General features: G+C 41.1%; 1 protein-coding gene across 6 annotated transcripts in view; it reads right to left on the bottom strand.

Moving 5' to 3' along the window:
* DCUN1D3 (defective in cullin neddylation 1 domain containing 3) overlaps positions 1-24085 on the bottom strand; it is a 34277-nt gene that overhangs the window by 9909 nt on the left and 283 nt on the right. The window contains exon 2 of one of the 6 annotated variants that reach the window (XM_014864764.3): positions 1486-1616. The exons of 2 other annotated variants lie outside the window; for them this stretch is intronic. The gene's annotated coding sequence lies outside the window, so the exon portion shown is untranslated. Of the gene's footprint in view, positions 1-1485; positions 1617-5436; positions 5449-19431; positions 19524-23827; positions 23941-24085 lie in introns of those variants that run through there. 3 more of the 6 variants (XM_044747049.2, XM_070484808.1, XM_014864767.3) reach the window with 3 other exon arrangements.

Below are 24085 nucleotides of genomic sequence, written 5' to 3'. Positions count from 1 at the left end.
GAACAGACTGCTCCAATCCACTCCTCCCATTCTGTTCCCATCTAGAGTCTATTCAGAAGCAAGAAGTCACTAACAAATGCTGGTGTTTCTACATATTAGCAATAAAAAACCCATCATTCCCTCTCATCTAAACAGTCTGTAGAGCTAGCTGGGTGCGTGTTTTTATTTCTTACCATACATGCCATACACCCAAAGGCCAGAGAACATGAGTTCCTCAGACAGCTTTTCTCCAGCTGCCAGGGGCTGAAGCGGCAGTACTGGCAGAAGCCATCCCCCGGCGGGGAGTCTCAAAGCAAGACGACGAGAACCCCTGAATCACACCTGGCAGCTGCAGATGTTGAATGACTTGAGAAAAAGATGGGAAATGTGTGGTGTCCATTTGTAAACTACTTCCTAGAAAGTAAACTTGCAAAAATAACAAGGAGGAAAGATTGAGGGAGTACTTTAAATGCAGAGTTGCTTGCTGTCACTTGGAACTTACAAGATCACCTTTGGAGATTACGTCTTACCCACAGCTACTTGGGAAGAAAAACTGTTTCCTCTGCCAAAGCAAACGAGACCCGTCTGCTGCTATTTTCATGCTTTTAAAAGACTTTTTGTCCTAAAATGTACTGCAGCAGCAAGCTAAGAGAGCAGTTCCAGTTGGTTGGGTAGGAACACATGACTTTCTACATCAACCAATCTCAAAGTCCAAAGAAAAAGAAAAGAGCAATGAAGGAAAGAAGGGAGGGGAGGAAGGGAAGAGAAAAAATTTTTTAAAGAAAATAAACCAACTGGTTATATTTCTGTAAAATAATCTTAGGTCACAGGACAGCCAGCCAGCTTTGCGCAAAGTAATTTTTCTTTTCTTTTTAAACTGTTCTTACCGTTCCCTACCTTGCATATTTCAAATATACTAATAAGAATATATATCCAGTTGAAGCCTGAGGACTGAAGCCAGTGTAGGCTGGCTAGAACAAATACTACTTGCCAAACACAACGAAGCAAATACACCCATGTACTATAAAGTTTCCAAATACCAAATAATGAAGCATTTTTGGTCTCTGGCTCTAGAGCTGAGCTACATGTTTAATCCTATATGACTCAAAATAACCAAAAGAGGGCCATATCATTTTACTGACCCAGACCTGGAACATTTCTTGCTGTCACTATTGATCTGGACAGGTCTGACTACCCACTTACGTGCAAAGCAGGCATGATTAAGGGGCACCAGATTTCTAGGTTGGCTATTCGTTTTGTTTTTGAATCGGCCTTTTCAGTTCCTTTTCCTGTTTAAAACCAGAGGGCTGTCTTAGATTTGTGCTCTTTGGTACCATGATAAAAATGGCATGCCTGCTACACTTTTCATCTCTGGTTTTATGCTTGGAGCTTGTTTTCTTCCTTAGAAAACAGCCTCATTAGGCCCCAGTGAAGGCAAACCACTGATTAGGCATGAATTCCCTGCTTCCAGTTAGCATATGGATGCCAGCCACCCTGAAGGTTTACCTGATTGTAAAGGATTAGTCGTCAAACACCCAATTACCACATCAACTGTTCACTTTTCAGTCACCTGAGGAATTCAGTAGTCAGCAACTGACTGAAAAACAGTTCACTGGAGATGAGATTTGCTTTTGCATCTACGTAAAAGAAAGGCAAGAGAAGAAATTGTGAAATGAGTTGAAAGATGAGGAAGGAACCCAATATATATAAAGATAATAAATGACTGCATCCAAATGTCTTAAAGGGGCACCTGAATGAGCACAAATGTATAGATGTGGTTTCCAAAGCCACATTTCCTCTAAGTAGGCCTCAGGTTCATCACGTGGAAACTAATCTCTCTCTCAAATGTTTGTTAATTCTTAAAAAAAAAAGTCCAAATCCATTAAGGCCACATTTATCAGGTTTTTTCCTAGAGGTCCATGATGAAAGCTGACTGCTAATGCATGGCAGATGGAAAGAGGAAGAGGGACAGAAAAGGACCTGTACAATAAAAGAATATCTGTTTTCAACCACATCAGTAAACTGGTTAGAGAAGTGAGGCCACTAAGGCTTTCTTTCCTGTTGCCAAATTCAAAAGTATTACATAGTTATCCTGTAAAGTTTAGAAAATACAGAGAAGCATAAAGGAAAACAGTCCCCTTGTATCCTACCACCTACAGTTAGTATTTTGGAGTGTCTCCTTTAGTCTTTCATGTGAGCACATACAGCTGGCACACATAAATACATGCATGTACATATTATGCACATGGACCTTTTAAACAAAACTAGGGTCACAGAGAAATTCTATTTTGCGGACTTTTCCATTGAACACTTTTTCATATAAATCTTCTCTCATAAATCGCCTTTAAAAGAGCAGCAATTCAACAGTAGTACTGGTGTCACCACTAACGCACCAGCTATTTCACTGTACCCATCGACTATTTATAGCCTACTATTCCATCTGTCAAAAAGTTGGTGCTGCACTGCAGAGGGGGTGCAAAAAGGTTGAAACTCTCTGTTAAAACGTATTTAACAGTCAGATAAGTCTTCCATTGAATGAGGGTACCATAATTTGTCAATTTAATCTCTTACTGGTGGATATTTAGCTTGCTTCCAATAGTTCACTATTATAAACAATACTGGGATAAAAACAGAATATATAGCTAAAACTCAGCACACTTATAATTATTTCCTGACAATATATTCCCGTAAGTGGAACCAACAGATCAAAGGATATGCAAAAAGATTATATATATAAACCAATATGAATTCCAAAAAGATAGTGTCGATCTATATAATGGCAGTAATATTGGGAGTACGTATTTCTCCCAACATCATCTTGTAATATTTGCCAACTAATTGAATTTCTTAAAAAAAAAAAAATCCTTACCAAAAGCACATTAAGACAGTATATTTAAGGAAAAATATCAAACCACCAAAGGATGATGGAAAACAGGCAAATAAAGAGACAACTTGGCTTCACTGTAAATTACATCAAAAAGGCTGATCAATCCAATGATTCTGGCTCCAAGGATTTCAGGACAGTGTTGTTAAATGGTAGGGTGGAAGTGGGGGAGCAGAAAGATTAATTATAAGGACATCTTTTAATTATATCTAAATTTCCCCAATTTATTCTTTCAAAGAAAATCAACCTTCCCCCACCCTGCGCAGACACACACAAAAAAATAATGTCCATCTTAAGGTCTAATGAATAAGAGTCCCCTTACAATAGGTTCAGCATCAGGGGTAGAAGAGTCTGGCCCCATGGACTAGCTAGAACTTGAGTGAATCATATTCCGAGGGAGCCAGAGGCTTGTTCAAAATGGAACTGTGGGACCCTAGGAAATGGTTTACAGGCTGGATTTAGTCTGTAGACTCATTATATGGGCTTTCTAGCTTCAGACTGGATCAAAGGATATTACTTCATGCAGCAGAGACTGGTCCACTAATCCAGTATGCAGGCTCTTCATCAGGTGATTACTCAATTTTCACTAGAAGATCCTTCTCCCTTACTCTTGGCCACGCAGTTGGGTGGGGCTCATATTGAACTATGTGACTCAGGCCCACCAAAGCCTCACATGCCCCTGGCTTCAATGACTGGGCCAGAGATGTCCAGATGACCTAAGCCAGACAGAGTAAATCTTAGCCCTGGATGCATAGGAGGTTGGAGCTGCTGTAGTCATTTTACCAGAAAGAGCCACTAGGGAAAATAACGCCTGTCAAAGGTGACTGTGAGAATTCAATGGTCCCTTCTTATCAGATGGGTCTCACCTCCAATGCACGCAGGACCCAAGAATAAAATCACTACCAAGAGACAAAGAGAAAATGGGTTTTGAAGCATTATTTGCACTCAGAATCCAACTGTACTGAAGTCAGATCAAAGCCTGAACTTCACGGTTATGTGAGCCAATAAAATCCCCTTTTGCATAAGCCAGATGTCAGGTTCTCTGTCACAAGAGAAAGGTCCCTACCAACACACGGCTATGTCACTCAGCTCTCTTCTACTCACAGAGCAAAGAAAGAGAATATCTGATACCTAGGTGTTCCGATTCATTGCCCAGGACCAACTTACTAGGCCACAATTTCAACCCAATACATCAAGGGAACCCTTGGCTGAACACCAGGACTAATGATCCCAAACTGTAAAATTCCATCACAACTGGGTAGGCCATTAGGATGCTATTTAAAACATGATTAAGATTAATGAGCAAAAAGAATCTATTTGCAATTTTTACAAGCAGATCGGCCACAGAGCACTTACAGCTGCTTTATTCTATTGTGTACACATTTTCCGTTATCTTCACGTTCCCAAGGAGGAACGTCCTCCCAGCACTCAGACACCACGTGAAAGGCTGTAAGGCAAGAGCTCCCGGAAGTCTTTCTCTGTACAATAATAACATGATCAATCTTCCAGCTGAAACAGGTATTTGATCTAAACCACATCCTATGAAACTGAAAGACCAGATCTGACCAGAACTTGGCTACCCTCTTGGTTTCAATTACTATTACTGAAACAATTTCTCTCTGGGTTCAAGTACTGAAGAGCCTATTTAGGAAGTATTCAGGGTTTGAAGACAGTGACAGGAAATGCTCATGTCTGTGTGTCTTTATTGGAAATACATTCCTTGTTGAAACTTGAGGCATCAAGGTTTGGACTTTGTTGTTTTAAATAGTTACTTGTTTCACAAATATGTGCTTATATGGCATGAAGCCAAAGGGTACGTTAACATGTGTAAACATAAGTAGATAATTAAATACAAAATAGAGCTCTATACCTGATGGCTGGCATCATGGTATTACAGGCTTTAGCAAAGTAAGACATCTCATGTTTCTAGCCCAGTTCCTGTCCACTTCCCGCCCATACTGACCTGCTAAAATTGCTGCCATTTAATGGCCATTGCAATGCTGTCTATTAAAACTCTGTCCTAGCAGCTAGGGCTATTTTGAAAAAAAAAAACAATATGAGAAAATCCTAAAATAAAGCAGCAGCACCATAAGCTCTTTTGGTCATCTATACCTTTAAAAATTTGAAGACAGCTTTGGACCTCAGAATAAACTGTACCTACATATACTCACACTCAAATCTGCATCCAATAATGGGGGGCGGTATCCATGAAATTACATGCAACTTTCTTTTTTTTTTAAAGATTGGCACCCGAGCTAACAACTGTTGCCTATCTTTTTTTTCTCTGCTTTTTCTCCCCAAATTCCCCCAGTATATAGTTATATATTTTTTTAGTTGTGGGTCCTTCTAGTTATGGCAGGTGGGATGCCGCCTCAACATGGCCTGATGAGTAGTGCCATGGATCTGAACTGGTGAAACCCTGGACCACTGGAGCAGAGCGCACGAACTTAACCACTTGGCCACGGGGCCAGCCCCTACATGCAACTTTCTGAATTGCATCAGGGTTTTAGCTGCACTGCAACCACATTCGTTTCCTTCACTCAAAAACCAATTGCAGATATTGCAGCTCCTACAGCTGCTCCAGGACAGTCTTGCACTTTCTGCGAAGGACAGGACATGCTTTGCATGCAGAATGACTGGGTTTGTACAGCCCAGCTCTGTCTGCTGTCCAGCACATACCTAATCACCCTGTGCCTCACCTGAAAATTGGGAAAATGAGAGGGTCACTGTGAAGAATAAATGGTTCCTCATGTCAGACGGGTCCCAGTTCAAATGCTGAGGTAAGTTCCCTGTCTAAACAATCTTAAGTACCATCTCACTCTGATCCAGCGTACTATCTCACAGCTTCACAGCACATACTACTCTCTGAAATTCTTATTTGTTGACTTATTTATTGTCTGCTCCCCCTACTAGAAGGAAGTGCCACAGAAGCAGGGATTTTATCTGTCTCATTCACCACTTTGTCCTGTGCACCTAAGCTACGTCATATAAACAAGTGTTTGATAAATATCTGCTGAATGCATAATAATCACTGATATTTATTGAGCATGTCTGTACAAGGCACTAGCTTATGCACTTTAAATGTATTAACCCATGATTGAATAAATGATGAGTCCAACCTACTTAACACTGTCCCTAGCACAGACAGTGCTCAGTAAACGGTAGCCATATATACCAATTTTAATTATATAATGATGCCATCAATTACTGAACAGTAAAGGGAGTTGAGCCCTAAAGATGCAGAACTTAATTTCATCTCTCAAGAGCTGGTTCCGAAGGTCCAATTTCTCCTGGAGTCCTCCCCTCCTAGCATTCCACCACCTTCAGAGAGAAGAGAAAGTAGGGAATTGTCTCATTATTCCAATTATTCCCTACCTCATCAGTTCTCAGATAATGTGATACACACACAGCTTCTCAGCCAGCAGTATACAGTTCCATTTCTCCTCACTCTACAAGCAAACTTTCACCTCAGACACAACAAAAGCCAAAATCTGAAGCAGAAATAGGGAGACGTTCATCTTGTCGTGCCTCTTTTTGACCTGCATCTCAGTCCCTTGGAAAAAATGCACATTAATACCAGAAATCACTCCTGCCCCTTCTTTTAGCAAGGGAGAAAATCCAGAGGGTTTATTCAAGCCATAGCTGCGTGGCACTCTAGGAAGCTCCAAGGGTTCACCAATCAGGTCTACTCCAGTGAAAAACCTTCTACTGCTGGTTTGAACTGCATCTTCTCTACCTTAATAAACAAAGGCATCACATCTAAGGTATTTGGAGATGCAAGAGCAAAAGCCAGCAGTTTTTCTGAATACTGCTTACTGAATGCAAAGGACTTACAGCCAGTTTTACACTCCTTAAGATATCTCATTCCACATATTTACCAAAATTCGCTCGATGACAGAGCGGCTTTTAACTCTGAGAGCTGAAGCACATACCCTGTCAAAGAGGCTAAGAGATGGGGACCATCGAGGTCCTCCACCTCTTTAGAACCACTGGAGACAATGGCAAGAAAAGACCAAGAACTAAAGTCCTAATCAAGGCCTTCAAAGCCAGATGCACTTGCCAAGAAAGCAAAGGGCAGACTCCACCTCCGCCGGCTGGCAGGCCCACACATTCTGCTTAACCATGTGAAACAGCCAGCTCTTGCTCTCCCCGCCCCCGGGCACAGTTATGATATTTGGGGTAGCAACACCGGTGGCTTTTCTAGGAGAGTGTTTATAAAAATAGAGCTTCCAATTTTAGGTCTAAAATTGAAAAGAAAAATAGCCAGAATTAGAAGTTTGTTTTAACACAATACATTGAAAATTACAAGTTTAAGCACTGGTAGCTGGGGATGGGGATCACACCACGACATGACTTCTCAGTGAGTCATAAAAAATAGTACAAGCTTGTTTAACAGTGGACGTCCACCAGTAAAAGAGTTAAGAAGTCCACTTGTGTCAGCTGATGGAAAACCAAAGTGACACTCCTGCATTTGTTTCAGGAGTGGCAGAACTGACACAAATGAACTGCAGCAGCAATTTACAAGACAGTGAAGTGTTAACAAACCTTTTCTGAGGCAAGTCAAAGAGGAAATAATTTGAAACCTCAAATACAACTCATTTTTTAGTAGTTAAATCAGTTTAACAGGAAAAAAACCCTCTAAACTATTAATAAATCACTAATAAACATTTCTGGATTTCTAACAACCATTCCTGATTAACATACCTTTGTGTGAAAGCAAAAGCCAAGTGCAAGCATTTAACAGCAAGTTGCTACCCTTTCAGTTATGAGAATCACTCTGGTGGAACTAGACGAGAACAACAAAAATTAATCTTCAGGCCTAGATGGATACTGTCATGATAATAAGATAATAAAGACCTCTCCAAAGGGCTTCTGGGTACCATAAATTATATAACAAATCCACTTCTGTCAGGCAGCCGGGATTAACTCCTAGTCACCCAGGGTACTACTTAGTATCACCAATGGGCTTATCCAAATGGAAGTCATTATCCACCACTGCTCCGCCAAGGGCACAGCATGTTTCTCACTACACATCAGTTTGCTGACATCAACTATTCACTGCAAGAGAAGTCAACCTAACGATCTAAAAAACAACTTTGATACTTGTTTCTTGCAGGCCAAAAAGTTGTTTAAAAACCAGAAAGAAAAATATTTCATTAATTTCTCCCCTAGTAAGTTCTTCTGACTGAATTTTTTAAAAACTGTCTATTGTGACACTTTGTTATAATAGACAATTTATTATTTCCATTATGCATTCAAGGCTTGAGTGCATTATACCTTATTTACTTCTATGGAACATAAACATTCATGGCTCCCAAGCAGATGTCAAAAATGACAAGTACAAAGAAGAGAAAGGATGTTACTGATTTAGTGACAGCATCTTAAATTACAAGTTGCAAGAAGGCAGAGTGTGTGCATGGTAATGTGAAAAGGACTAACTGGCACCTAACAAACACTTTCTAAAGAATCAAATGAAGGGCCGGCCCGGTGGCATAGTGGTTAAGTTTGTGCACTCCATTTCAGTGCCCTGGGCACAGACACACACCACTCATCAAGCCATGCTGTGGCAGCATCCCACATTAAATAGAGGAACATTGGCATAGATGTTAGCTCAATGACCATCTTCCTTGAGCAAAAAGAGGAAGATTGGCAACTAGGTGTTAGCTCAGGGCCAATCTTCCTCACCAAAAAAAAAGAAAGAAAGAAAAGAAAAAATCAAATGAAAAGTAAGCACCTACTCTTCACGTAGTACACTGCAAAATCTACCTGCAAGCACAGTACTAGCCAGTCTCACATAATAATGTCCACAAATACTAACATAAGGTTTACTATGTACCAGCCATCCTTTTCCAAATATTTTTACTTATATCAACTAATCCAACAATCCAACAGTAATGTCCTATGAGGCAGGTATTATCATCATCACTTTATAGATGAGAAAATTGAGGTACAGAAAGTCTAAGTAACTTGCTTAAGGGCACATAGCTATCAAGTAGAAAAGCTAATGTTTTACTCTTTCTCAAAATTACGGATAAGGCTTTTCAAATCCACTTTTTAAAATCTGGAAGTTTAAATTGCCTCTTCCAAACAGGCCTATTACAATAGAGTACTTTTTTTGTTTGTTATGCATAAATCTTTCAATCACTGTGAAATAAGAGATTGGACTACACCAGCGTCTTTCAAACATTACCTGCAACATTCAGTGAGAAATACATCTTGCATCCTTACCAAATGTGCATATATAAATACACGTATACCTCAAGTTTCATGAAGCAATATTTACCCTTGCTTCTATGATGCACTCTAATTTATGCTACTTTTTTAAATTTTGTTTTTAATTGTTAGTTATAACCTACTAATTAGGTATGACCCACAGTAAGAAAATCTCAAGATAAAACTTAAAGGTTCCCTCCAATATCTTTATTGCGCCTGACACAATGCTAAGCATTTTATAATCGTGACAGCAGTTAATACCTGAAGCTACCCTACGAGGTTGCTATTATTGATATATCCCTATTTTACAGATGAGAAAATAAGCTCAGAAACAAAGCACTTTACTCAAGTCCCTACACTGTGACACAGACAGAGAAGCTCACCAAACACTCCATCTGCTCCCCAGTTTCCCAGTTTCTTTTCAGTTCAGTGGGGAAATGTGTCTATTTCTGGCCAATGGGCTATAGGCAGAACTGACACAATGAGCTGTAGGCAGATGTGAAACTTATCATTTCCAAGCCCAAGCACAGAGCTGGCACATGACATCTCAGCCATCTCTCTTCCCCTGACATGGTGACCAAGACAGTACAGGTGGTGCAGTAAACAAGAGCAAGATCTACATCAGCCTGGGTCTCTGAGTGACTGTATGGCGCAGAGGACCCTCAGCCTACTGACCTACGTAGGACATGCAAGCAATAAACTTTTGTCAGATTAAGCCAAACTTTGTAAATTCTAACTCCTGAATCTTTACCCCTCCTCAGTAATTCTACAGTTCAAGCCCCTGCCATCTTTATTGCAGTACTCTCACAAATAGTTTACCTACTGCTGGGATGGCTCCCTCCAATATCTCTTCCCATACTGCCTCTGGAGTGATCTTTCTAACACGCACGCGCATGCACACACGCAAACACACACACACACACACACACACTCTGTATGAGCATGCCATGTCCCTACTCAAAATTATTTAATAGTTCCCCTTCACCTACAAAGGAAAATCCAAATTCAACAAGGCATACAAGGCCATTCTGAATTTCGCCCCCACTACTGTCCTTCCCCTCTCATTCCACGTCCCTCAGGCATACTGAAACACCTGCCATACCCAAGAGGTCATGGCCTCTCGCGCACCTGTAGTTTTACACATATTGTTACCTCTGCTTGGAATGCCTCCTCACTCACTAGTCTTGGTTTTTCAAGCCTAACTAAGATTTCACTTCCCACAGGACTACTCTCCTGACTCAAGTTGACCTAGAGCACTGATATTTCTTAGCACTTATTTTACAACATTTTCTACTTGCTCTTACGTCTGTTTTCCTAGCATACCATAAGGTCCTTAAGAACAATATCCACAATAGGCACTCAAATTTATTGGAATGAATAACTGGCACATGTAAACATATTTTTTTCTGAAACACCATGTATCCAATCCTAGGGTCCGCCCTTAAGAAATGCAGACTACACATACTTCACTTTGAATACAATGGTGAGAGCATCAAATGTGGAGGTCAAATTTTTCTAGCTTACAAGACTAGTTTTGAGTTTCAGAAGTCCCCTATGAATGATCAACATTCCATCTGGGAAGGCTGGTTCCTTGCTCATATATGTCTAACTTGAAAACTATAGTCTGATTCTTGTTAGAAAACATCTTGATCTGTTTGGAAACCTTAAGTACTATTAAAAATGTTTTTAAAAGGTTTATTCTGTTAAGTTACTATTGTAATCAAAAGCTCTTTTGCTTAAGCGGACTGAGTCAGAAGTACTAAATGCTGGAGACCTTCAGAACTTGGGGTAGAGTGAGTCAATTTAAGCACTGTATGCAAATAGTAAAGCTACAAATCAGAAAGAGGACGTAGCTTAGACCAAAGTGCTCCAAGGGAAGGAAAAACTGTTTCCTCCCAAATGGGGAAAAGGCAACTGGAAAGATTTTTACCTGTTGCATAACTTTTTATTATCTCTTTCTGCTAGGCCAAGCAATGGCTGTGAGCTGTAAACTAGAAAAGCAAATGCTCTGATAAATTAAGCAATTCTGGTTCTTTGACTAGGGAGGCTTAAAGTCAAGAGTTAAAGAAAGGCTTTGACTACTACACAGTTTTATTTTTTTACTTGAAGTTACCATGAAAATTCAAGTTTCCAAAATCCTGAAAGTGCTTTATTTTAGAAGTGAAGAGACTCCAGATGAATTAAAAGGTTAGTCAACAATGAGAAGTCCAGGGTAACTGGCGCTGGTAACATGTAAGAATGGCCTGAAAAGGTTTTGAACTCCACCACTATGTTTGTAGATCTTTCATTCTGACTCTAAATTATATTTTATTCTTTTAAATGTGTGGTCTTGAATGCTTATACTTCTATGGAGATTATACCTCTATGGAGATAATTATTTGTATGATTAGCAAAGTATAATCTTTCATGTGGCTCTCACCTTTAAAAGCCCAACTTCCCCCGCCCACAAGAGATCTTAAGCAAGACTCATTGATCCATCGGCAATTTCCCAAGAAGAGGAGGAAACAAACAACTTCACTCGAGCTTTGCAAATCCTAATCTATAGACCAAAGGCAAATGTCACAACCGCTGGCCATCTCCTTTCAGAATTTCTCTAGACTCACCAGCAATTATCCTATAATAATGGCTAACCTCTGCACCAAGGGAAATGGACTCTGTTTCAGGAAGCTGACATCTACCCTGAGTAAGCTACTCTTGTGAATCTGTGCAAAGGACAAATGTCATGCATGTCAAGAAACAGATTTTAGTGGGGAAAGGGATTTTTAATCCTGCAAAATAAAGCCTTTAAGTAAAGGGTTTCTCCCTTTCCCAATGTCCCAAATAACACAGGTCACCACTTCTCTCTCAGGAGACAAGACAGTATGAATGAGAAAACCAAAATTTACAAAGTAGGAGGGTTTATGGCTTGGAACATTAGATTCCACCTCAGCTGGGAAGCATCTGAGATTTTCTCATTATGAAATCATGTATAATTTTGTGTTAAATGAACAAAAGAGGAGAAAAACCCTGGGCCACACCATTCTCACCATTTTGCTCTATTTTAATCTAATCTTGACTACATAACACATGGTGCAGACAGATAATAGACTTGGAACCATCTTTACAGCAATTTTTTAAAACTATACTTTGAAACATTCAACAATTTATTACAAGGCATTATACCAGACGCACAGCCCTTTATGCTGAGGTAATTATAGAACAAAATCACTTGCAGAACACAGGCCAACAACCAAATGTAGATAATGAAAAGTGACACGATTAAGATACACACAAAATGTCAAGGGAACACAGGTAATTAAGGCTTAAAAAAAAAAAAACTCAAGAAACCATAGACTACATCTGAAAGCAGTTTTCTTGGCTCCTATCATACAATCGAGATTTCAGTTTTATTCTGGGGTTTTACTTAAAAAGAAAGCACCTCCCACAATAGTTTGTTTCATTTCTGTCACTGCTCGTTTTACTTCTCAAGCGCCCCCTATGTTATGAGCAGTATGACAGAAAGTGAAATGAAATGTTAAACAAAGCCTGTTGTGGTGTTTAACTTCATTTTAGGGCACATGTCACACTGTACCATTAAAGCAGTTACCAGCAAGAAGTAACAGACAGGTCATTAGGATGGGACAGAGGATCAGCTTTCCACAACCTAGAGAAGATGCACTGGCATGTGTTCATGAGAGGGGGCTGGCTTTTTCTCCTTCCTCAACAGAACAAGTCAGAACCCCAACTCCTACCATGGGGAATCCCAAGACTAGAGAGTGAAAGGAACTAAAGATCAACCCGGGCTGCGGGGAAGCTGCTAAAGGTGAAAGAAGAAGCAATATTATTCATTTTTCGCTATTAAAAAAAAAGCCACCATTACTAATGTCTATGATATTTTAAACTCTACACAACCTACTTAAGAGTTTTTTGCCATGAATGCAGAAATAGAAATTTGTCAATTTTCTTGAGTAAGGCAAGTCTTTAAATCCATTCAAACCTGGACCTGCTTTACTGTGTAACATCACCACCAAGACTTCATGAAGGTGTGGCACTGCACTAGAATAACAGCCTTAGAACTTACAAACTTCACTCATTCCTATGTAACCTTTATGATCTTTCATGTCCATTTAACATCCCAACTACTGTTCACCTAATATTTTTTTAAAGAGCTTAAAAAAATCACATCCACTTTAATATCATCCCACGCAATACTATCCATGAAGTCATAGGTCTGCTACACTAGTTTTCATTAAAACACATTAAAACACAGAACTAGTAAATGAAAAGTATCCATCCATGTACCACCAAAAATCATCTCATGTACCATCAATAGTGCAAAAACACACTCAAGCGCTTGTTTTAGCAGAACATATATTAAAAATGTGACCAAAGTCACACTTTGAGAAAGTGATTTAGTCACAAATCCTTTATACCACAGTTAAGGAAAGTGACTCAAAGAGAAGCTGTAACTTGCACAAAGATACACAATAACTGGTGGCAGAGTCTAGGACTTAGTCTAGCGGTGGTCCCAGTAGAGTAAAATCTCCATATGCGTGAGCTGCAAGGCAAATTAAAAGCCTGGCCTCAGGGGAGCTCACCAACAAGTGAACCTTAAACAGTTGGTAAACCTTTTGCCTGTGGATTTGGACTTTTCACTTTCTCTGGAAAGCAACACACACAACACGGTACTTGCCAGATGACTCTCTCAAAGACCGTCTGGACCAGCTGAAATAAATCTGTTGTTTCCTTCTCAAAGTCTCATGTGGTTTTGCCCAACTCAGTGAAGCTCGAGGCATATTGCCAAAGATGAAAATGTCTCCTGGATCAGTTTCCCATTCTTTGATCCAACAGTATCCTAGCCACTGAGGCCCCATCCCCAGTGCTAGACTCATGAAGGCTTTATAGGGTTTCAGGAGGAAGATTTTCCATCTCTGGGTTTTAGGCCATCTTTGGAAACAGGCTGGAAGTTTCCACTACAGAGTCACTTCTGTACTTCCCAGATATCCAGAGGGCAGGTTTTATTTTCAGGTAATAAATAACTTGTGTCTAGTGTGTGCCTAGCAGTGTTTTATATATTGTCACTTATGTCCCCTATAAGAGGTGGTAAAATGAAATGTTTCCTGGCTCCTTGGGAGTTGCCAATCCAGGTTAGCTTAGCTATGTATGCATGTAGCTAATAAGAGCTAATGTTATTAAATGTTTATTTATATGCAAGGCACTCTGCCATGTCCTTCAAAGGCACTGTCTTATTGAATGCTCACAACTATTTACTGTGATCATCCTCACTTTATACATGAGGGAAATGAGGCTTAAGAGATGTTAAGCAGCTCATCCAAGGTCTAGTAGCAAGTAGGTGGTAAATTTCAGACTCAAAACCCAGTCTGTCTGACTCTAGGCCAAGGCTCTTAACCAATAGATTATGTCCATCAAACCTTTGTAAAGTCACACTGAAAGGAAACATGAATTTTGTGTATCTGATTTCTTATTAAACGAGCTCATTTCTTCCATTAAGGAGGGTCTAGAGCTAGTGCACTGCACAGTTCAAGAATCTCTAACACATTCCGGGAATGCCATTTCATATTAATTGAGGGAGGAGTTTACTCCTTGGAATCTTAAGCTACTCAATTTGTACTTTCTTGACAAAAAAAAAATCAAATTAACAGTAAATGTACATTGTTACTTATCATCTAAATCAACTTTAGGTAGCCTCATTCCACTACTACTTATGGGATACAAAACTGGAGTATTAATGTGGTATAATAAAAAATGTATTCAGTCTTTGTCCTGGGTTCCTGCCAGAGTTTCTAAAACCCTGGGAATTTCCTTACTGATAGGAGTGTCTTTTGTTATCCATAAAATGTCTTTGGGGGCTGGCCCCGTGGCTGAGTGGTTAAGTTCGCGCGCTCCGCTGCAGGTGGCCCAGTGTTTCGTTGGTTCGAATCCTGGGCACGGACATGGCACTGCTCATCAGACCACGCTGAGGCAGCATCCCACATGCCACAACTAGAAGGACCCGCAACGAAGAATATACAACTATGTACCGGGGGGCTTTGGGGATAAAAAGGAAAAAAATAAAATCTTTAAAAATAAAAAAATAAAATAAATAAATAAAAATGTCCCTTTGGACCACAGCTGTGTTTATGCTAACGATGTGACTCGGGGGAGCCCTTAGATAGTTTCAAGAGAGGGGCTGGCTAAGCCAGAAAAACCAAACACGATTAGAAGGTTGGGACTTTCAGCCCCACCTCCAGACCAGAGGGGAGGGAAGCGTGGCTGGAACGTAATCACCAGTGGCCAATGATTTAAACAATTACACCTACATAAGGAAATCTCAACCGAAACTTAAGGCTAGGGGAGTCAGGGTTGGTGAACACATCATTGTGCTGGGAGGCTGGTAACATGCCCAGAGGGCACATGGAAGCTCTGTGGCCCCAATTCATATCTTGCCCTATACATCTCTTCTATTTGGCTGTTCCTGAGTTGTATCCTTTATAATGCTACCTGATACTTGTGGCTGGCATCTGAAGTGGGCAGTCCTGTGAGACTGAGTCATTAACTCGTGGGGTCTGCACTAACTCTAGGCAGTTCGTGTCAGAATCGAATTGTTGGACACTCAGTTGGTGTCAGAGAATTGTTGTTGGAATGGCATAATTAATAACCTCAGGAAAAGAGGTGCACGTTAAAACCAACTTAACTGATGCTTGGAAGCCATGTCCCTGCTTGATCTAATCATTAAATCTACAGCTGTTACCAGTTCAGAGCACTGTTTGCCATTTTCAGCACTAGTAGGAAATCTGGCCTTATGGACATATCACTCAGTAGAATAAAATTTCTTTTAAAAGAAGAAAGACTAAAGAACTAATCTGACCTGCTAAAGAGAACATGAAATGTTGCAGAAATGTGAAGTCAAAAATGATTTTATTGGGGCTGGCCCAGTGGCGCAGTGGTTAAGTTCATGCACTCAGCTTCAGTAGCCTGGAGTTGACAGGTTTGGATCCTGGGTACAGACCTAGCAGCACTGGTCAAGCCATGCTGTGGTAACATCCCACACAAAATAGAGGAAGACTGGCATAGATGTTAGCTCAGCAACAATCTTCCTCAAGCAAAAAGAGGAAGGTCGGCAACAGATATTAACTCAGGGTCAATCTTCCTCACACACACACACACACACACAAGATTTTCTTTCATTAATAATTTCAGTTGTGATTTATTTCACATTTATTATAGTCCCCATGAGAGAGTCACGAATTACCTCAATAGTTTACATGAAACTATTCCTTTTGAATAGTAAATATTGTTAAACAACAACAGACACCACCTACTGTTCACTTCACTATGTACTTTAACCCAAAGTCTAATGGACTCAGGGACATTACATTCCCTCTTGTTTACCAACTTCTGATTTGTCAAAAATAAAGTCAAAAGAGACAGAAATCTCAAAAAAGTTAGGCCAGTACTCCATAAGCAGTCAATTCTGACCAACTAGTCAATCTTGAAGACTGATGAGGTCCAATCAGCCAATGCTTCCCTGTACTCATTCCTCCCCATCACTTTCCGTTCAGAGGAGACACCACCTGTGGTCAGGGCCACTCATTACCCAACTCTACAGGCCCCGACCCTCCCCTTGGGAATGGTATTCCCTGGAGTTGGACAATCTTGTGGATGTGCTCCTTCCATAGCTGCTCTTCTCTCAGCAAGTGCCATTGTTAGCATTTTCCACCTTTTCCCAGCTGGATCACTGATGGGCATTTCTCTTCACCCTGTACACCCAGTTCACAATATCACCACCACCACCCTGCCCTTACACGTCCTCCTCACCCACAATTGAACCCACTTATCTAAATACCTCTAGAAAGGTCTTAGATTTTTCTCTGTCACAAAATGTAGGAAACCCCTAAGCAAAATTCTCCTTACCATAGGCATCAGCTATAACGAACAGTTTTGAGTAAATGACTGGACAAGTGACTAGTTATTTCAAAGAAAAAATAACTCACTAGGAGAAAAAGAACCATGGAAACATTCTTAAAAATGGACACAGAGCATTCACTATACCACTGCTCCCTCCCTCTTGAATTTCACTCACTTAGAAGAAAGAAAAGGTCACCACAACTAGGAAAAATGCCTCCTCTGTGGGCCTGGGACCTCCAGCATGTCCATGATCCTGCCATCTAGGACCCAAGCTACTAGAGTCCCAGCACTCTCACTGCAGGGGTATTCCTAACCTTCTCCTCCTGTCTAAAGAGCAGCCACTAGGTAGCCATCAAGTAGATATGAAGCAAGCGTTTAACTGAAAACACATTCCCGTCATAGATTAAAAAAGAAAAGGAATGTAGCCATCGTAGTTATTTCCACAGAGCTGTTCTAAAGCTGTTTTGTCAATGGCTATACCTGGGTTTTCCTGTTCAGATTCCAGGGAAAGTCACTGGGAAAAGGAAGCATTCGGGTTCAGCATTTTGCAGTGGTATTCTCTACAGTATGCCCACTAGTTTATGTTAAGAACTTAGAGTGATAAAACCTCAACTTCTATTTCAAAGTACTATCACCACCTTCAGAAATATTCTGAGGAGAAAAGGCCAGCTATTAAATAGTATCATAACCCATTAATAACTTCGCTTCAGTATGCTTCAAAGCCGGTTATGACGAGTCTTCTCTGAAAGAACAGTAATTTGTGACAACATGTTTGAGTAAAGAATTAGCAATATAGAAGACCAAACACCAAAGATTCAATTAAACAAATTCTAATGAGTGCCTACAATGATGCATTTGAGGCAGTGTAAATGAGAAAACAAAATTAGTGCAGAGAAGGCCTGATTCTAGTCCTGTAGCTGCCAGTTCCTTGCTCTATAACTTTAAGCAAGTTTACTAACCATTCTAGATTTCCATTTCTCTACTAAATCACTCCTTTTAACTTGTTTACAGCCTCAGAACATTGTGTTCGGCTGAAATCTTATGAGAAAGCCCAATATAACAGAATATTACAGTAACTTTCGCAGAGTGAAGCACAGTAGGGTGAAACGGAAGGAAGACAGCAAAAGTCCCTCATCCCTACCTCAAGCATACTCCAGCAATGACCCCTGAGAGGGATCCACACAGCCCAGTTGGAGAAAATATGACACCAGATATTCTAAGGTTCTTTGAGGGTTTTTTCCCTGCTTCTTCCCAAACTGGAGGAAGAGGAAATAACTGCATTCAATACAGTAAATGATATGACTTGAGTCTTGTTCAGAATCAAAATTATAGGTCACGCACCAACCCACTTTAGGCAAACACTGCAGAGTCTAAACCTTTCATCAACCAGCAAGAGCTAAAAGTTATAGGCAAGTCTGCTGTCTTGATAGGGTGGAAGCAATCTAATAAGAAAATAAGGGGGCAAGTCTTTCCAACACACAGTCTCCTAGACTGACAGGCAGAGATTGGGGAGTGGCTACAAAAGATGCTAAACATTCCCTCAAAATGAGAAGTACTACACTATGCAGGGTTGCTATCCAAGATCCTCGATCAGTTATCATATCTGGTCTGGATCTTCAGGCCTGAGTGACAGAATTATTTCCAGTCACCAGGTCCTGAGACCGAGCCTTCCAGTAGAGCAGGGCAAAACAGAACATGAATTGACACTTCCCAATGCTATGCAACCTAAGCTTCCATGCTGCAATTCAGCCCGAAACCCAACAACACAGCACAGCTCAAAGGACACTCCTGAGCAAGGCCAAGCCCTCAGGAAGTTAGGAGGAGTCATCAACATGATGCTTGCCTATCTGTGCAATCAGGTTGGTATCAGGGTGCTGGCCATAGGTAGTTTATTTTGCCACAACAAGGGCTAATCACCACCTCAAGACTGACATAGTGAGCTTCCCTATTCTGATGTATGGTATTTAAATAGGGTGTCACTTGCTCACTTTTTTTCTTTCTTCTTCTCCCCAAAGCACCCCCCGCCCCCCCACAAGTTGTATATTCTAGTTGTGAGTGCCTCTGGTTGTGCCATATGGGACGCTGCCCCAAGATGACCCGATGAGCAGTGCCATGTCTGCACCCAGGATCCAAAGTGGCGAAACCCTGGGCCACCGAAGTGGAGTGCGCAAACCTAACCACTCAGCCACGGGGCCGGCTCCTGCGCACATCTTAAAGAAGATACTTTGACATTTTCTCCTTTCCGTGTATCACAACTTCAAAGAATTTGAGTTTGAACCACTTTCAACCTTTTCTCTCATTACTTCGCTAAGTTAATATGCTAAGTTTTAGTTTGTAATCATTCATTAATTAAATGGTCATGTGCTGTGTTAATCTCCTTGTTCCCCCAAAAGGTGGCAGACCTTCCATCACCTAGAAAAACAGACACACAAACTAGTAAAACCAGATTTGAATTAAAAGACACTAACTCAATTAACCATCCTGGTCCATTCTGCAAAGAGCTTCAGGACACTGTCCCAACATTTAGGGAGAACTGATCCTGGTTCACTGGTACCAAGATCTGTAAATAGACACAAAGAGGTAATTGTAAATTATCACGAGTTGAGGAAATAGGGCTTACCAAGTAATTACCTTTGTTTCAATCTGAGTTACCACTTCACCTCAAAACAACTGGCAGCCAGTGTACAATGAACTCTCCCTACTGCAGCACATATATCAAAACAGTAGCAAAATCAGATTAATTTTAAGTCATCTAACCCGCAACTTCAATAGCAAGTGGCATCAACTGGCCTCCTAAGTTGCCCATCTTTCAGAAGAGTTCATCCAAAAGCCCCTGAAGTTTAAGAAACAAATCCAGGGGGGCTGGCCCCGTGGCCGAGTGGTTAAGTTCACGCGCTCCGCTGCAGGCGGCCCAGTGTTTCGTTGGTTCGAATCCTGGGCGCGGACATGGCACTGCTCATCAAAGCACGCTGAGGCAGCGTCCCACATACCACAACTAGAAGGACCTACAACGAAGAATATACAACTATGTACCAGAGGGGCTTTGGGGAGAAAAAGGAAAAAAATAAAATCTTTAAAAAAAAAAAGAAACAAATCCAGGGGCCCGGCCCCGTGGCCAAGTGGTTGAGTTCGCGTGCTCCGCTTTGGAGGCCCAGGATTTCACCAGTTTGGATCCTGGGCACAGACATGGTGCCATTCATTGGGTCATGTTGGGGCGGCATCCCACATGCCACAACTGGAGGGACCCATAGCTGAGATATACAACAATGTACTGGGGGGATTTGGGGAGAAAAGGCAGAAAAAAAAAAAAGAAAATACAAAAATTATAAAAAAGAATATTATTAAAAAAAAGAAACAAATCCACTGGTATCCTCGGTTAAAAGGCCAGCTCAGATTCCAGAATCCCAATTCATTTAGACTCTCAGATTCTTTCCCAAAACACAATTAGTAGCCTACGTAGGAGTCAATGGCTTCTCCCTGTGTTCAAGTCCCCTCCTACTCATCCACCCCCTTTCGGAAAAGAGCCACCAGTCTCCAAACTGGCTGATAAAATTTCAGCCTACAGGATATTTTCATACTTGAGTTATAATAAACCATTGAAATGAAGATGAATAGTGGACAGCTTAATAACCCATTGGCTAGAGCATCTGAAGTCCAGTATTAGGATACAAAGTCCACATTCTTTAAACTAGGCCAAAGCCAAATACATATAGTGACATATATACATATATATCTCACCATTAAGTCTCCATTTCTTTGAGTTACTCTATAGTATGGAGGGTGGAGTTGATTTTTTGCCTGGCCCTAACTGTCCACTTTAGTCATCTGCTTGCTAACTAAAAGACCTCCTATTTGCATTCAAGCCAGAATTCAGTAATTCAGTACCAGGCTCTACTCCGTCCCCTCTATTACTCCCAGGACTGCCTAGGAAGCTCTATTCAGGATAGTTCTAACGATCCATCTACCCATGCTTCTTAAGTACTAGAACCTAAAACAGGTGACAAGTTCTCAATTTCTGATTCATTTTTCCCCAACACTAAAAGGTTTCATTTAGCATTTCTAATACTGACTTTACTACAAACAGCCTAAGCAACATTTAAGTCTCTCTATCGCCTTGCTCAAAGGGCCAATTCACTCAAAGAACACACTAGTCACTGTTGAGCAGTTCAAAAGAAGAAAACAGCATATTCTTTCTATTTCTGAGCCCACTGTGACATGGCTCAAGAGGGCCAAATCAAGGAGTCGTCTTGATTGGGCCTTTCAAGTGGACAATCTGGTCAAGGTGAGGCTGAAAAGCAGTTGACTATTGGAGAAGAATGGCCCCAACAGAAGGCAAAAGTAGGTTACATCCCTTGGTTACGTGCCAGGCAAAAGATGCCGACATAGTGGGATTGGTCCCACAATGTCATTTATCTAATATAATCCACTGAGTGAACTTTTAGCACTGAACTACACCTCAGCTGAGTGTTATTAGTCATCAGGCAGACCAGACAAGAGTGGAAATATTGCAACATAAACCCTGCCTCCCTACAAAAAATAACTTCAAACTTACATCTTGATGGGCATCTTTGTAGACCAAAAGGGGCATATTATTATCACTTGCCCAACCTTCACCTCTAAATTCACACACAACTGGAAGCAAAGGAGGACTCATAAACTAGAATACATTTGGGGCATTTATTATGCAATTTTAAATAGCATCACATAAAACAAAATCCTGTAAGGAAAAAGGTGTGCCCTCAACTGAACATTCTGCTGAATTCTGAACACATAGCTTAAGATTTATCTGCCAGAAAAGCCCCAGATGACCACAGCTGACTTCTCCCTCATTTTCAGCAGGATGACTTTTTTTTTTATTACAATAGTCCAACAGTACCTGCAAAGTACTAAGTGATAAGACTGTAGGAAAGGCAACAGAATTAATCAAAAAGGAGGATCGATTTCTTTTTCTTTTTCTTATTTTGCCTACCTATTCTGAGCCCGGCCTCCACTTCCCTGACACTTTTCACTCTCCCCTTGGCTCACTAGGCTCTGGCTATCACTGCCCCGGCATTCCCTGTCCTCCCCCACCGTCCACCCTACCCCTTTCTTCTCACTCTCCAGAACCTGCCAACCTCAATCCAGCTAGTTTTGCACTAACCAGTCCCTGAACCTAGAGGGCTCCTCCCCTATCTTTGCATGGCTGCCTCCTTTTTATCTAAAGCTCAGCTTAAGTGTCACCTCCTCAGACAGGTCTTCCTTGACTGAATCCTAGTCAGACACTTTCTATCACATCATTCTTATTTTCTTCAGCACTTAACAAAATCTGATTTATCTGCTTATTTATTATCTGTCCCCATCCCCAACTCCCCTGTAAGCTCCATGAGTGTGTGGACCTTATGCTTGTGTTCACCTTTTTACACCCAAGTACCCAAAACACTGGCTAGAACTTAGTAGCCAGTTAACAAATGCTTGTTAAGTGAATGAATTTTGGACTTTTTATTCAATGGTTCCAAATCAATTAAAATGAGAACAGTAGTCATTCTTTTCTTTTGTTGCATTTCTGTGAAATGTCTAAACATGCTGTTACTTGTACAATCAAAGCACTTAATATTTTGTTTTAGCCCTGATGAGTAGGATGGCACCCCTTATGATAATTCTTCTAGGAATATGCACATAAACTCAGTTACAGAGTGACAGGATTTATGGATACTTTCTAAGCAAAGGATCCCTAAAATTTAGGCACTATCTCTTAAAGTTCTTCAGAAAACACAGTTCCAGATTCAACAGAGGATTTCCAAAGAAAACATCAACATCAAAATAGGAATCATTACGCTTCACTCTGAAATCCCTATGACTGGCTAAAGGAGCATACTTAGCGTTTTAAACCAACATAGCATCAACAAAGAACCTTCTTTCCAATCATTCTTTGCTTTCTTCAAATAATTTTCTCACATCCATTACTGGTTTGTATTCTTCTTTAAAACGAAACTAAACTAAACAGATCACATTGTCTCATTTAGGACCATCTATACACAAAGAATCAGCTAAATAAATAAGATGGAAATCAGCACAAGCCGAATGTGTCACTGAAGACTTGTGTGCCAGACACACAAATGGAGAAAAAGATAAAAGAGCTATTGTCCAATTGTAAAAACAAAAAAGCAATATCAGGTTTTCTGTTCTCTGAAGTGCATCATGAAGTGTGGGTGGAGAGAAACACAGAAATCCAGAATTAGCCTAACATCAAATCATTTTGGAAAGAGTTGACAACATGTAAATTCCTCACACAAAGTATTCAGAGCAAGAGATCTTGATTCCTGGGCTATGATGCCATTTAGGAATCCTTGCAAGGGCTTTGGAATTCCAGTATTCGTAGGAGAAAATGCTCATTTTAATCAGGAGCTAGCAGGTATTGAGAGGTACTCCCAATGTGACACAGCCTGTAACTGGAGTATTATTACAAAGTGTGCAGTTAAGATCCGGGATAGAGGCTGAACGCCAAATTCAAAAGAGGTAACCAAGGTACCAAGTACCATGAGGAAAAAAAGAAAAACGAAACCACGACGTCTAGCACCTAGCCACAGAAAATTAAAGTGGAAAGAAGTGATGTGTATGAGGGAGGATGAGGGGTGAGAGGGAATGGAAAACAATACATTTGTCACCCCGTCCCACTTCCTATACAGGACACAGGCAAAGCCTCCAGCCCAATTACCTCAAGCACAGACGGTTATCGTTTATAGCGAAGGTGCACAGAAAGGCCTTCAGGTCTGAGCCCCTTAATTCCAGGGCTGTTAATGATTAAAGAGAAGGATGGGGGTGGGGAGGGAAATGAGAGCGGAGGGAGCTGGAGATTCACCCACCACCTCCCGCTTGGGCTCCTACCTCACAGCGCTTACCCGGGGCATAGGACCGGAGACTGCACCCCTTCCAGGGCAGCTCCGGCCCCCAGACCCCCAGGCCCTGGGTTGAGGGGTGCTGGCGGTGGGGAGGCAAGGACAGTGGCTAAGTTTTCTGAGCTCCGCGGCTGACACGCCACAGGCTCTCCTCGCAGCCTCCTCTTCCAGAGGGACCAGTCCAGACAAGGCGCTGATTTCCACTCCTCTCCTTCCACCCCGCCCCCATTCTCGAAAGTACCCAACC

The sequence above is a fragment of the Equus asinus genome, chromosome 14, assembly GCF_041296235.1.
Source record: "Equus asinus isolate D_3611 breed Donkey chromosome 14, EquAss-T2T_v2, whole genome shotgun sequence".
NCBI lineage: Eukaryota > Metazoa > Chordata > Mammalia > Perissodactyla > Equidae > Equus > Equus asinus.
This window is presented reverse-complemented; position numbering and strand designations above follow the sequence as displayed.